General features: G+C 37.1%; 1 long non-coding RNA gene across 1 annotated transcript; it reads left to right on the forward strand.

Annotated features, from left to right (window-relative positions):
* The first annotated feature begins 203 nt into the window (after nt 1-203).
* Nucleotides 204-2,764, forward strand: LOC137282705 (uncharacterized). The gene is made up of 3 exons (XR_010956835.1): nt 204-274; nt 1,674-2,022; nt 2,546-2,764. It is a non-coding gene; the product is annotated as an uncharacterized lncRNA (long non-coding RNA).
* Nucleotides 2,765-14,263: the final 11,499 nt, after the last annotated feature.

The raw sequence follows: 14,263 nt of genomic DNA on the forward strand, positions 1-14,263 counted from the left end.
TGTTTATTATATTTACAGCAGTAACTATATACAAAGTTGACTCTGCCACAATATGAACGAAGAAGTCATCGATGACGAACCGACTAATTTAATGACCATGGATGAGTTCTTTGATGATGCAGGGCAGGACGAGCACATTATCACCTTAGCGGCCTTTGCTAACTTCCCAGAGGAGGAGCACGCTCGTATGAAAGAGTATATACAATCTACGGTCAACAGGTACAGTCCGGACGATTGCCATATGCATTTCCGGATGTCACGCACAACGGTAGGGGTAACGTTGTTTGTCATCCCAGTTTAAGCGTTTCAAATAACATCACACAATCAGATTTGTAGCTGACAAGAAGATACTCACGGAACAGATTTTTGCCATGATACTGGTGGTTGGTGTGGGAGGGATTGAATTATTTGCCTGTTTAGACAACAGCATAGCACGTGAATGTCAAGTGGTTTTTACATTCAGCTCTTATCCTCAGTGAGCTCACCTTTGCACAAGACTAACCAAAAACTCTAGATTGTTCAGATAAATATTATACTATATATACTTGTGTATTGTTGCGATTACTCATTTCATTTGATTCTTGTAATTTTATTCATTATATTGGACTCTCGCCTATGGTAATTTATCAAAAAGTCTTTGGCATTTTGAAGCAGGGGCAATTTGATTGTTACCTTGCAAAATAAATACATCTCATAATAAACTCCAAAACAGTCCCAGTTCACCCTAAGGAGTAAAGGAGAATTAATTTATTTGTTTAAGAAATGAAAAAAAGTACATATCAGGTACAGATTTTGAATTATGACACTTGCTGATTCCTTGCTGGAAATAAATGTACACAATAATGATCCTGGAGCTCTGCACCCCCTTGGCTAGACAGGACTGTCAAGTTCATCATCCTTTATGCAGTGAGTGCCCTTTCATGGTTTGTGCATAAATTGTTTTTTTTAGCTAAAATGATGGGTTTCACACATTTATAATTATATTAGCTTGTGTGATAGGTTCACACAATTTATAATTTTATTAGTGTGATGGGTTCACACAATTTGATTTTTTTAGCTTGTGTGATGGGTTCAGTGACTCCATTTACTTAATAATAATCGTAACACAGTTTGTATTTATAATGTTGACATGTATATTTAACAAGATGCTCAAATGAAGCTTTTGAATGGCAGTCTTAAAGATTCTTCTTTAGACTTCGGTTCGATTCTGGTCAAAGGCCTGTATCGAGAATCTTGCTGCACTTAATGTTTCGCAGTTTTAGTCCTGTTTGCACATCCATCTAAATGCAATATGTATTGAATGACATATACTTCAACTTCAGTTCATTTCACCATTGAACTGGATTTCAAAGGTTTGTAATTTTGTGTAAAGAATGATACTCATTTTATACAGTTACTGATTCTTAAACACATGCTTTTTTTTCATACACAAGCTATTTTCAACCATTTATTGGAAAGATCGATAGGAGACAGCTGTTAATATTGCTTTGTGTTCTTTAGGTGACCAGTATGATTATGATTTACCATGCTTTTGTCTGCACTCAAGCAGCACTTGAAATGTTAACTTGCTTGGAAGGGAAGCCATATCAGTAAATTTCATTTCTCCTGAAAGAAATATTGACTAATCCCAGTTAGTTCACATAAATGGAATATGTTGGGTTTTTTTATGGCAGATTCTAATGGGTGAAATAACAAGCTCCATGAGTAGATGTGTTTCACAGTCTCTCGAAGGTAAAGTACTGTCCCCCATATGGTTCCTCTGTACCAGGGAATCTTACAGAGAAGATGGAGATAGGTTTGGTATTGACAGGGGACATCAACATCGAATTGTAATGGAGTTCTGCAAGTCAGTGAGCAACCTTAGTCCTCGTTACATAGCATGGCCATCTGAAGTGCAAGCTGAAAGAATCATGATGATGTTTGAGAACAAGACAGGATTCCCTCAGGTTCTTGGCTGCATTGATGGAACCCATGTTGACATCAAGGGCAACGATGACAGAGGAAGCTATATCAATAGGAAAGGTATTAGGAAACTGACAACAGTGGTGTGCGTATGTTTCTTAAGTTTATTGTCAATGTAACAAAATTCTAGCAATATCACGACAGGGGTTTCCGGATATAGGTAAGTAACAACAGGTCACTTACATATTTTTAGCTCACCAGACTATTCTCCAGCATAAACATGGAACCACTGCACCACATGAACTTGAAACTTCACACCTAAGGAGACATGCCACTTTTTCCACGACATTAAGATGTATTTCTCTGTGCTGTTGCTATGGCACATATTATGCACTAGTCTAGGCTTCATAATTTTTATGGTTATGTCATATGCAGTATACTTTGGATAACACTCTAGGCTTGTTAATGCGTGTTTCCACATTATTATGTTTGTGATTAGGGGTGACGAGATTCTGATGAAATGGGGACCTATGCCTTGGAGAGAGCAAATACTGGTTTTTTAAAGTGTCATGCAGTACAGGCTTGCTTAAACAACACTCAAAAGTTAAAATAATGAACCTATATCTTTTTCTTTGTTTTATAGGTCGGCCTTCCATACATGTGCAAGCTGTCTGTGATGACAAGATGATGTTTGTGGACGTGTTTGCTGGTTACCCAGGATCAGTGCATGATGCTAGGGTTTTCAAAGAGTCCCATTTTTGAAATGTTTGAATAAAAAGGTATTGTTAAGGAGGGACACCTGTTAGGGGATGCAGCATACCCACTCGAAACATATCTCCTAACACCATACAGAGATAATGGTCATCTCACTCCTTGCCAAAAGCGATACAATCATGTCCATAGCACCTGTAGATCTGTCATAGAAAGAGCATTTGCACTGTTGAAGGGAAAATTTAAAAAGCTGAAGTATTTAGATATGGACCTCACTACCTGTATACCTGATCTTGTGGTCACAACATGTGTGCTACACAACCTAATTCTGACACATGAATCTCAGTGCAGCGATGATCATGGAAGTGACTATCAGCCAGACACTGAGATGGTAGATAAGGCAGAACCAGACAATGTTACCAGATTAGCTGGGTCTAAAAGGGACCACACCGCATCTCAGTTGTAGTGAAATTATATGCACTGCTGCATCATTATGTGGGAACTAAAAGCTTTTGTTACTCACCCATTGAAGATATCACTGTTTAATAAGTTTAGGATGTTATTGCACATTGTATAATAACATTGCGTGATGCTGTACATATGACATCAAAGTGTGTTAGAGTTATGACATTACAGACCCATGAAGGTCTGGGATAGAATAGGCCTTCAGCAACCCATGCTTGCCATAAAAGGCAATTTACTGGTTATAAGAGACAATCGGATGGTCAGGCTTGGTGACTTAATCGGTACACGTCACTGCTTTCTAGTTGTGCAGATCGATGCTCATGCTGTTGATCACAGGATTGTGTGGTCCAGACTAGTTTATATACAGAACGCTACCATATAGCTGGAATATTGCTGGGTGCAGCATAAAACTAGACTCATTGACTATGACGTCACAATGCTATTTTTTGCTAATACAAATGTACTTCTGTCATAATAGTGTTAGACCTTGCTTGACTCGCGGGAAGGTGTCAGCTCACTCGTTCAATACCTAGGGAAGGGGCACTTTGCTTGATACATAAAAAAAATGAAAAAATATACTAAACTATGTCCTGCATAACATCATACTTATGAAATGATTGAATGGTGTTGGTATCTAACTCGCTTTTTGCTCGCTAAATACCAAAAGATTCACTTGTTTCATATATATGTTATTACAAGGGACATAGTTTAGTATTCTCTCTATATGTGATCGGGGCTCAATTTAGTGTTGTGTTACTGGCAATGGTACAAATCAGTATTACAAAGTGCAACCTAGTTATTAGTCAACTTTGAACCAGATGCAAGTCCATTTTTGAGAATAAATAAATAAACATTATAAGATTATATAAGCATACATGTCAGGTAATTTTCCTCCTAACCTTTGCAAGATGTGGCATCAAAATTTTGCTATTTGTAGACACGTTTCAGTTATGACAGCAGGAATAGGCTGCGTCTTTGTGTTGCTATGACATCAGGGGAAACCTCTGATGTTTTAACACACTACACTGCAGCATTTGGATTGTGCAACTAGGGTTTTATCTTAAGTTGCGCATAGTGCAAGTGGGCTAACATCTCTTAAATCAATCCCTCCAAATAGAGTGAATATGAGAATGTCCCAAATTATTTATGAAGTGTGTGTTAGATGTTTCCCATATCCTGTATAAAAACATAGTATGGTCTATACTGAATATAATGATTAGTTATTAGCAGCCACAATGTCTGATGCTGCTGATTGTGTAGAAGTTACGAGACGTGGTGAAACGAAAACTTTAGACAAAAAGTATATTTGTATACTTATCCTATATGATTCGGGGATTACCGTGAGGTAGGATAAGTTTAAAAATTTGAAAATTTTAACATAAACTGCATATTTATATATTCATCCTATCTCACGCTATCCGTCACGTGAGGTAAGATAAGTTTAGAAATGTGTCGGTTCCTATTTGTACAAATATGTGATATTTACAAACAAGAAGAAATACTTACTACTGCAAGTTAAGAATCAAATTTAATTCATTCCCTTTCTTTCTCATGTATGCCAGGCAAAGGGAAGCTAACTTCGACAAAATGACAGAAATATCTTTAACATAACAAGAACATAACAAGTCTGATGACTGAAATGTGAGGATTAAAAAAAACCTCCTACACTCCTAAACTCACCTACATGGTTATCGTGTGAGCTAATCATTATCATGCTATATACATGTAGTTCTCTTGAGTCACCTTTTCTCCAATAACATGGAATGTAACTTGAAACTTTCTCTTGAAAGATAAACAAAGCTACTGACCCAACTTAAAACGGTGCGCAATAATTTAGGTTTATCACAATATTCATTTTAGTGTTGGCAATTTCCTGAAATCTCACAATTGGTGATCGTCTCATAACCATTATAAATCATCAAAAAAATTGGCAAGTGTTATTTTTTTAATTTTCCAATTCATGTTGTCACAGAAATGTGATACAATGTGCTACTGTAAAATGATGGTAAATAATAATACTAGCATATCTTGAACATGAACTTCTGGAGTCTTCAAGAAATATTCAGTGATGACTTTTAGGTATTGAAGTGATGTTTCTAAGAATTAAAGCAGTTTTCAGACCCTGACAAATCTGAAGATATGTTCTATTGTGTATAGCCAGTGTTCTAAGTATGGTGAAATTTTGAATACCATGGGTGTGAAGTTAGTACTGTCTCATTATTTGGGACAAAATAAAGCTATTTAGAAACGAATACTGAAGTGAACAAACCATATTGCTTGTTTTTGTTTCCAATGTCATGACAAAATTCATTTTAAGTTTTGTAGGTACTGCATGAATGCTGCATTCATGTTGTGCTGTTCTTCCAACTTTTTTTCTGCATTTGCATATTTTCATCGTGCATTTTCTGAAATGCGGCAAGTCCGGCTTCTTTCTCTTTTTTTTTTGTTCCATGTGGACCTGAAACAAAAGGGGTGGAGTTGATTTTCTCTTTTGTGGTTTTTGTGGCTTTTTTGTAGTGAGTGAATTTGATTCACATTCAAGTGTGTTTTGTTCTTGAGTGATACTTAGGGACTCTAGGTTTGTCTTTGACATTTCGGGCACCATTGTACTTTTCACAACTTTTGGGCAGATAGCATGGTCATTTGTAAGAGGTTCAAACATTTGATCAAAGTATTCCCATTTACTGCGGGAATTCCCACTTTTGTTATTGTGGGCAATGGTCTTTTTGAAATGTGCTCTTAGATTGCGAAATTTGCGCTCAGCATCAGTATTGAGGATATTGTAGCGATAATCGCGCATTTCCTTAGCAATAATACGACAAACAGATATCTTTTTGATTGGTTGATTGAACTTCTCCTTATGCTCCCGGTACTTGTCCAACAGGAGCTTTGTGGACTGGCAGTTCCATTCGAATGTTTCTGTGAAAGATAGATTCATAAGTATAAAACTGGTATAGAACTGAAGGTACAAAAAGGTAGACACAAAACATTTTTTGATCATATTTCTTCTCTTGATATGATGATGAACTTAATACATCACAACATGAAATTGCTTCACATCCTAAATGTTGGAATAAATGTTTTGTGTTTATGAATAATGAAATTGATAACCAATCTCATTTCAGTGACTACTTGGCCTACTTCTTCAATCTTGCAAAATATAACCACTACTGATTATGGTCATAATTTGCTAAAATCAAACAAATCATAATGTGACAATCATGTCATTAATGATTGAAGAAAATATATTACCAACCAATACCATGAATGTTGTCACCTGGACTGGACTGTGTGGCTGCTGCATGATGGAACGGCCAAATTTAATTCTGACTCTGTCATGGGTCCTTCCTCAGTATGCAAGATACTTGCAGGTTGACTACTGTCATTTGACATCTGCACAAACACATATTTTTAACTGTTAACTGTTACAGAAAAGTATGACATTTAATTGACAAGGGATGTAACTCGATCATTTCTTACAATTACCAGCTTGCCAGATTAAATGTAAATGTTAGTAGACGTGTGAAGTGTCCGAGAAGTTAAGAAAGAGTAGATCGAATCATTTTTACTAAATACAAACTCACAAGAGGTTGACTGCAGATAACTGAGTCAAAGTTGCACCAATCAACCAACAGGTTTAAGATCCATGGGTGGATTTCTGCCACAGCCTTTTCTCCAATGGGTGTCAGGTTTTGGAGTATGTGTGGATAAACCTGCTCAGAGTAATCCATCACTATTACTGATGCGCCCTTGCCCATTTTCTCCACGAAGGCATCACTCGTTCTCATATCTGACACCACATATGTCGATAGCACATATATGCTGACATGGTGATGGTACTTGTGTGGGATGATTTTCCCAAGAGGTCCTGCAAGAGAGGTCATGTCACCTAGACAACAACAAAAATAGAAAAAACACACCCAGAGGTGTCCGGTGTGCCATATAATAATTGGAGCAAGACAGGAAAAGAAATTCACATCCTCGGATCAGTCTTACACTACTCAAAATTTCTCTAAGAAATGTCATCCTGTCAAAATAACATGACAACAATCTACAGTCAGATTGACAAAATGGTTAAAAATTTATTTAATTTCATTGGGTTAGCCTACATATTCTAGATAGAAAATCCCATGAAATAATGAAATATCTTTATCAAAGTTCAGCCTCAATATGATTGATGCCGGGTATAGTAATCAATATTTGAGCACCATGAGTAAACAACATAACATATGGTTTTACATAATATGAAATTGTGACTGCATCATGATGTAGGCCACAGGGCTTGTAACGCTAAAAATTGCCATTAATGTATGTACTGTCACTAACGTGTCTGTAACACTATATAAAAGGATCCTTTTATATAGTGACAGGTGGCAGTTTTAACCCCCTGGATGCCGAGTTTTTATTCAGGCGCACATTTTCATAAAGTTTGAAAAGTGAACGTTGTGCGAGATTTGCGCTCGCGTGGTCCTGGATCTGCGTACGACTATCAAATTGCACAGACATGTAGAATATTTGATTTCCTATCCGTTGGTATAAATATAATTGCGGCTACCTCTGGGGTTTGAGAAATAGACATATCGTGCACCAATAAAAGCACTCTGCTACGATTTTTTTAATTTGGCATCTTTACGGAAAGTGTGAGCGAAGAAAATACAGCTTGATATCTGAACGACATAAGTGTATATGAAATGGATGTATGTGCTGATGCATAACGTCATACTCACAAAATCAAAAATGACCCGCAATAAATGTCAAAAATCGATTTTCTACTATGACGTCAAACGTCGACAGAGAGGTCATGCACGTATAAAGATAAGGGGGCATAACTCTGCTATGGTTTACTTTAGGTCAATGTAACTCAGATCACATGGAGAGAATTTGCTGTGGATACGGACAGTATATCTTCATTATGTTTTGTTCACAGTGAACCAAACTACTCCAATACAAAGTTCCCCAATGTGAGAGGACACCTTTTGGTAGTTTCACAATTTGTAAGAAAAGATGCAGGTGTACTACATCAAAAATCATGCAATAGCGATTTCGATGTCCCTATCCGATACATATTTTAGTTCTTAGATTCCCATATTCTCCTGTTTGTGTATATGTATTTTTATTAATTTTCCATCATTATTAACGGAGTAACAGCCACATTTTCAAACGTAATGAAATAACTGAAAATAATGCGACATTTTAGTTGACGTCACAGCATGTTTTGTGCATTTTGTGACGTCGGAAAAAGACTACTCTGGTTGCTGATTAGTATATATCTAACCTAATGTCAACTCAATGTGTAAAAGATATCGGCTTCTGTGTCAGAATTCAACACTTTTTAGCCAAAATATGAAATGAATGGTTTTATCACTGAAATAGTGTCCTGAATATATCAACAATTACACGGTTTTAGTACATATCTTATTGTGAGCAACACGCGCACCTGCCTACCATCAATTTAGCTTAAATGAAAATTTCACAACACCTGAATATTCATTGAGTATTCATTTAGGAAAAAGACTTTTCTTCTCATGATTATGAAATCAATTCCCTTCATAAGTATGTAATGAAAGGTACAAAGAGATCGCTTTTTCAGTAAAGAAGTATTAGAAAATGGACGTAATGCTTGTCGAAATTAAGACTTGACCTGATGTATATATTTTTGACAATTTCCGTATAAATATTGTTTGAGTTAGACACTCTGCCACCAGATATATTTTAATCGCATTTGAATTGACTTTATTATCGAAAAACAATGATAATGAATCATGAAACGTTTTGACAAAGTCGCACCTGGTCAATTAATATTCATAATAGTTTTGTCTATAAAAACGACACAAACCAATACAATGAACAAGACAATTCCTTTAAATAGTAGTATGTGTGCCCCTACATTTCATAAAATGTACAAATCATTTTCATTAATATTATCCGTTTTACATCTAAGTTGGAATTAAATCGCTGTTTATTAACCTGTTCATATGTAACTGCAATATTTGTCCCAATGTATTGAATATTGCACATCACGTGAACTAAAGCACATGTTGCAGTAATGGCTACGTGTGATCTTCCAACACTTGTGTAGAGGCTTAAGATGTGGTATAATACACTTACTGAGTCAATTTTCCATGTAAATATTATTCAAACAATCAAAAGCTTTCAAAGAATAAAAACGGATACCTTATATCCACACATGATATGGTGTTGAACATGGATACATGTAGATACTGAAATCAATTTCATGTAAACATATCTGAACGATGCGCAAAATACACATCACAATACTAAAAGTGCAATCGGAATGGTATGGGCATTGTGTTTACTCTTGTTCAACCGACCTTCACCTCAAAGAAATTGCCTAATATGTGCAACAATGTTGACGTGTGACATCACTACCGATGACCGATTTCATTCAAAATGACGGCTTTGCTGAGACGGGTACACAGGATTTTGCGAGGACTTTTTGCTTGATTCAGGGATCTTTTGTATATAAATCTGAGATGTAAGTAATCAGAATTATTCTGACTATCTGTGTATTGTGATATGTTCTTATCGTTTACATTGTAAATGACGGAAGAAGCCAGAAATGCCGATAAGTACCGTTGTCGTTCTGCGTGATTTTGCGTCAGTCATGGCGTCACGCTACCCTAAAAGTTTGACAGTTTCTTATGCATTACCAAATTATTTCATTGTATCTATTTTCAATTTGCTATTTTTTGCCACGATACTCTTCCCCTGAATATACTGAGCGTATTGAGCCACTGTAAGCAATGGTTAGAGGGCTTGATGTTGGAAAATTTCCGAAAATGCTAGGCAGTGTAAAATTGGAATTTTTCTTTGTTTACATTTCAGTCCGGCGCTGTCTTTCGAGCACAGCGTTCGTTTTCATACAAAGTATATTTCGTTTCGTTTTGTCTAGACAGTTGGTATTGGTGACAAAGACCATTTGTAATTTGATTCTAAGATGCTTGGGGAATTCAATGATGCATTTGTCGCAGCTAACTATGAAGTATACATGATGTAATAGGCTTCTGAATACCGGCCTTCTCGAAACGTGATTTTGTAAACACTATCCAATATGGCGGAAAGAGCACTTCGGCGTTCGTGTAAGTGTATTTTCGAAAACATCCCAACCGATTCTGGGTACATCGGTGACGCTTCAGAATTATCATTCCTGGTTACATGAAAACTTGATATCAGTGATCATGAATATGCTATTTTTGAAATTCATAACTCCCAGTAATTATCCGATTTTCACATTTCAAAACATACTGCAAATAACGCTGTGAATCTCGATTTTGTACAGTTTGAAAAATGGCGACATTTACGATGAAGCCTATTTTGAAAGGCGATTTTAAGCACTTTAGCTTGGTCCGAGATAATAGTGAATGGTATCAAGAAACTGGGAATTTTCCGCAGAATTCAAAACTGTGAAGTATTTATATATGCGTGGTATATTTAGAATTTTATTGGACTTCCAAGTGAGATATGTAGAGGAAGGACACATATGTCCCTGTGGCATCCAGGGGGTTAAGCATTACAAGCCCCTCTGATTATGCTTACATTACCTTTTGGATGTAAAATCATGATTTTTGACTGTGACTACCATGTCATTACTTTGACTGGTTCAAAGAAAGAAAGTACATTACCATCCAATATTGTGAATGTCACCTGAAAACAATTAAAAGAAACCACAAAGCAACATTCTTAAATAAACAACTGAATAAACATACAAACAAGTTAGTAAGCAAGTTAGCATTTTGGAAACTCATCACCATGTACCTGTACAGTGATTTTCATATATACCTTCCTTGCAAAGGACTATATGTAATTTTGCACAGTAATTATTGTAAACTGATTAACCAAGATCTTATTAACATAAAATTCACGAATGTTATATATGCTACACACATCTAGATGTATGGAAATTTCACTTTTCATACCTCACTTTTGGCAAGGTATTGTAATTAATTTGTGTGTAACATTGTTCCTAAATACTGAGGCAGTTTTAAACGTTCAGAATTACGACTGCATGTTCAGAATGGGAAGATATATTCTACCATTATCCGATCGAAAACCCATTACGCCAGGTACTTTTTCGGCCAATAATGCATAAACTGACACATAAACAAAGAAGAAAAACATTTGGCACCTTATGAGCGTTATGGTGCTTCAAGTATCGAACTTTAAATATTTTTTGTGCATGAAAGTTAAAAGAGTTTTATCTTATGAGCGTGACATACCTGATTGTTCTCGTTCATTGACCCAGTCAATAATTTCCTGTGTCGCGGGGAGTGTCAAACTTGCCGCGGCCGCCATTTTGGTTTACGAAAGAAGCGACCAAAAGCAGCGATTGGCGCGATTGCTAGCGGCTGAAAGTTAGCGCCCCGTTGTTACGCGAATCGCTGTACATCGCTTGCAAGCGATTGGTTGTTTGCAACGCACCCTATGTTTGTGTGGGAGGACGCGAATGGATGCGGCAGACAGTGGCAGTGATAGAGATACAAGAGCGCCGCTCGTCTTTTGATGCTGTGTGTTACTATGGAGTCCTGACAACATACACGCAGAAGGTATTCAATATCTTGATAATATTCACAACTCTCCGAACCGATTGTGGGTCAATTTTGACAAAATCAATCTTTTACGGGCGACGCCATATTTGTTTACACTCATGAGAGGCCTACGAGACGTATTTGTTTACATATTTTTATAGATTGTTTTATGTTCGTTTTATTACAGAAACTTGAGTTAGCATAGAATTGAAAATAATTGCTAGTAACCACAATAAATGAAATAAATTTTATCTAATTCCACAGAAGTGTTTTCGTTTAACATGCTGTCAGGTGTGAAAACATATGTGTCATAACACTTTGTTATGAAACACCTTTACGAAGTACCACGTGGTAATAATAGACCTTCAGCAACCGATGCTTGTCATAAATGGCGACTATGTTCAGGCCCCCCTAAGTAATTGAAGGAATTACAGCAAATTTGAAGGAATTGCATCTCAAATGGATACAAACGCAGCCCACTCGCGAAACAATTGCAGCGATATCGGTAGTTTAGCGGTAATAATGGAAACACATCGGCCCTATCGGAAGCAATGTCGGTAATACTGGAAACACGCTCGGCCATCTTCGGAGATTTTTCGGTCGCGAGCGGAAACTCACGCAGCAAAACATGGCGTCGTTGGAAGAAACACCCGTCTCGGTGAGTTGTGTTTTTCGTTCCTACTATTACGTTTTTATACCTATCCATCTTTGACAACCCGTGTTGAATGCGTTTAGGTATGAGGTGTTGTCGGGGCAATAGCTTATGTTTTTAGGAAACGATTGTCACTGCAGAACAGTGTCACAAGTCATGCCCCTGGAGATTGTTTACACCTGAACATCGAAGTCGTGCCGATGATTACGAACATCATGAACGTGCGCCATGAAGAAGTTTATGAGCCATAATTTTTCTTTCTATGAAGTGCAATTGACAAATTTAAACACATTTTACAAAAAAATGATGTTATATCTAGCGCACGTTCGTAATCATCGGCACGACTTCGATGTTCAGATGTAAACAACCTCCAGGGGCATGACTTGTGACACTCTTCTAGAGTGACTATCTTTTCCTAAAAACATAAGCTATTGCCCCGACAACACCTCATACCTAAACGCATTCAACACGGGTTGTCAAAGATGGATAGGTATAAAAATGTAATAGTGGGAACGAAAAACACAACTCACCGAGACGGGTGTTTCTTCCAACGACGCCATGTTTTGCTGCGTGAGTTTCCGCTCGCGACCGAAAAATCTCCGAAGATGGCCGAGCGTGTTTCCAGTATTACCGACATTGCTTCCGATAGGGCCGATGTGTTTCCATTATTACCGCTAAATTACCGATATCGCTGCAATTGTTTCGCGAGTGGGCTGCGTTTGTATCCATTTGAGATGCAATTCCTTCAAATTTGCTGTAATTCCTTCAATTACTTAGGGGGGCCTGTATGTTTGTCGTAAGAGGCGACTAACGGGATCGGGTGGTCAGGCTCGCTGACTTGGTTGACATATGTCACCAGTTCCCAATTGCGCGATCGATTCGCATGTTGTTTATCACTGGATTGTCTGGTTCAGACTAGATTATTTACCGACCGCCGCCATATAGCTGGAATATTTGCTAAATTCACTCACTCACTAAAGTTGGATGAATAACATTGGGTCTTAATATGAAATGTTGGCAATAACTATTTGATTCCTTTGCTTCAGAGTCCACAAATGAAATCTACACAACTCTCTCACAAAATGAGGAAAAACTGATCAAAATATTCGAGGACACCCTTGGTCAGTTGCAACTTCTGACATCAATTCAGAGATAACGCCTCAATCTGGAAAGAGGGAAAAAATGAGTATAAACAATCAAAAGCTTACTCCCTATCTCCAATAATCAAATTTGATTAAAAAAAATTCTGTCACATATATGTGTACATTTCTTAGTATGTTTGCAGATTTTTTTCATGACAGAACCTATGTCATAACATTACTTAATTCTAGATCCTTAAACTCCAGGTAACTTTCCATTTGATTTTTCTGTTTACATTGGCACATGAATTAAAATTTCAACCCTGCAGTAATAAGATACAATGAAAATGCTGGCACTTCGGAGAGAAGCAGACATAATAAACTCCTGAATGATTTGTAATACAGAATCATATGTTTTAAAATCTGTGACAGGTTACACCACCAAAATGATATAAACTAGAAGTGGAACATACCTCATTGTCATAATTTACAGAGAATCGACGACTAGAATATTACTTAATAGCGAATCGAGATTCGGTATGGTGTCTCCTGACAGCTCACACTCTCATCCTTCTCTGGGGGTAGTGGACAGGGGTAGCTTCAGATTGATAACGAGGTTGTGTACCTGGAAGCAGGCAGATATCACATAAATGCATTGCTGAGGCTGGAGGAGTAAACAGCCACTAGGCCTGTGGAGGCACATGGAACGAACAAGCACAGAAGCTTTATGACTTATTCAGTATCAAAACAGTTGCAGTCCATGAACATTTTACAGATACTGCTATGTATTTTTGTTATGCTAGTAAATCATCAGACAAATTTATATGCTTTATAATGGCCATGAACTTAATTAAGGCAGCTAGGCATAGATGATGTTTGTGACAGGAATGGAATGTTTATGCAAGTAC

This window comes from Haliotis asinina, chromosome 4 (assembly GCF_037392515.1).
Source record: "Haliotis asinina isolate JCU_RB_2024 chromosome 4, JCU_Hal_asi_v2, whole genome shotgun sequence".
Lineage (NCBI taxonomy): Eukaryota > Metazoa > Mollusca > Gastropoda > Lepetellida > Haliotidae > Haliotis > Haliotis asinina.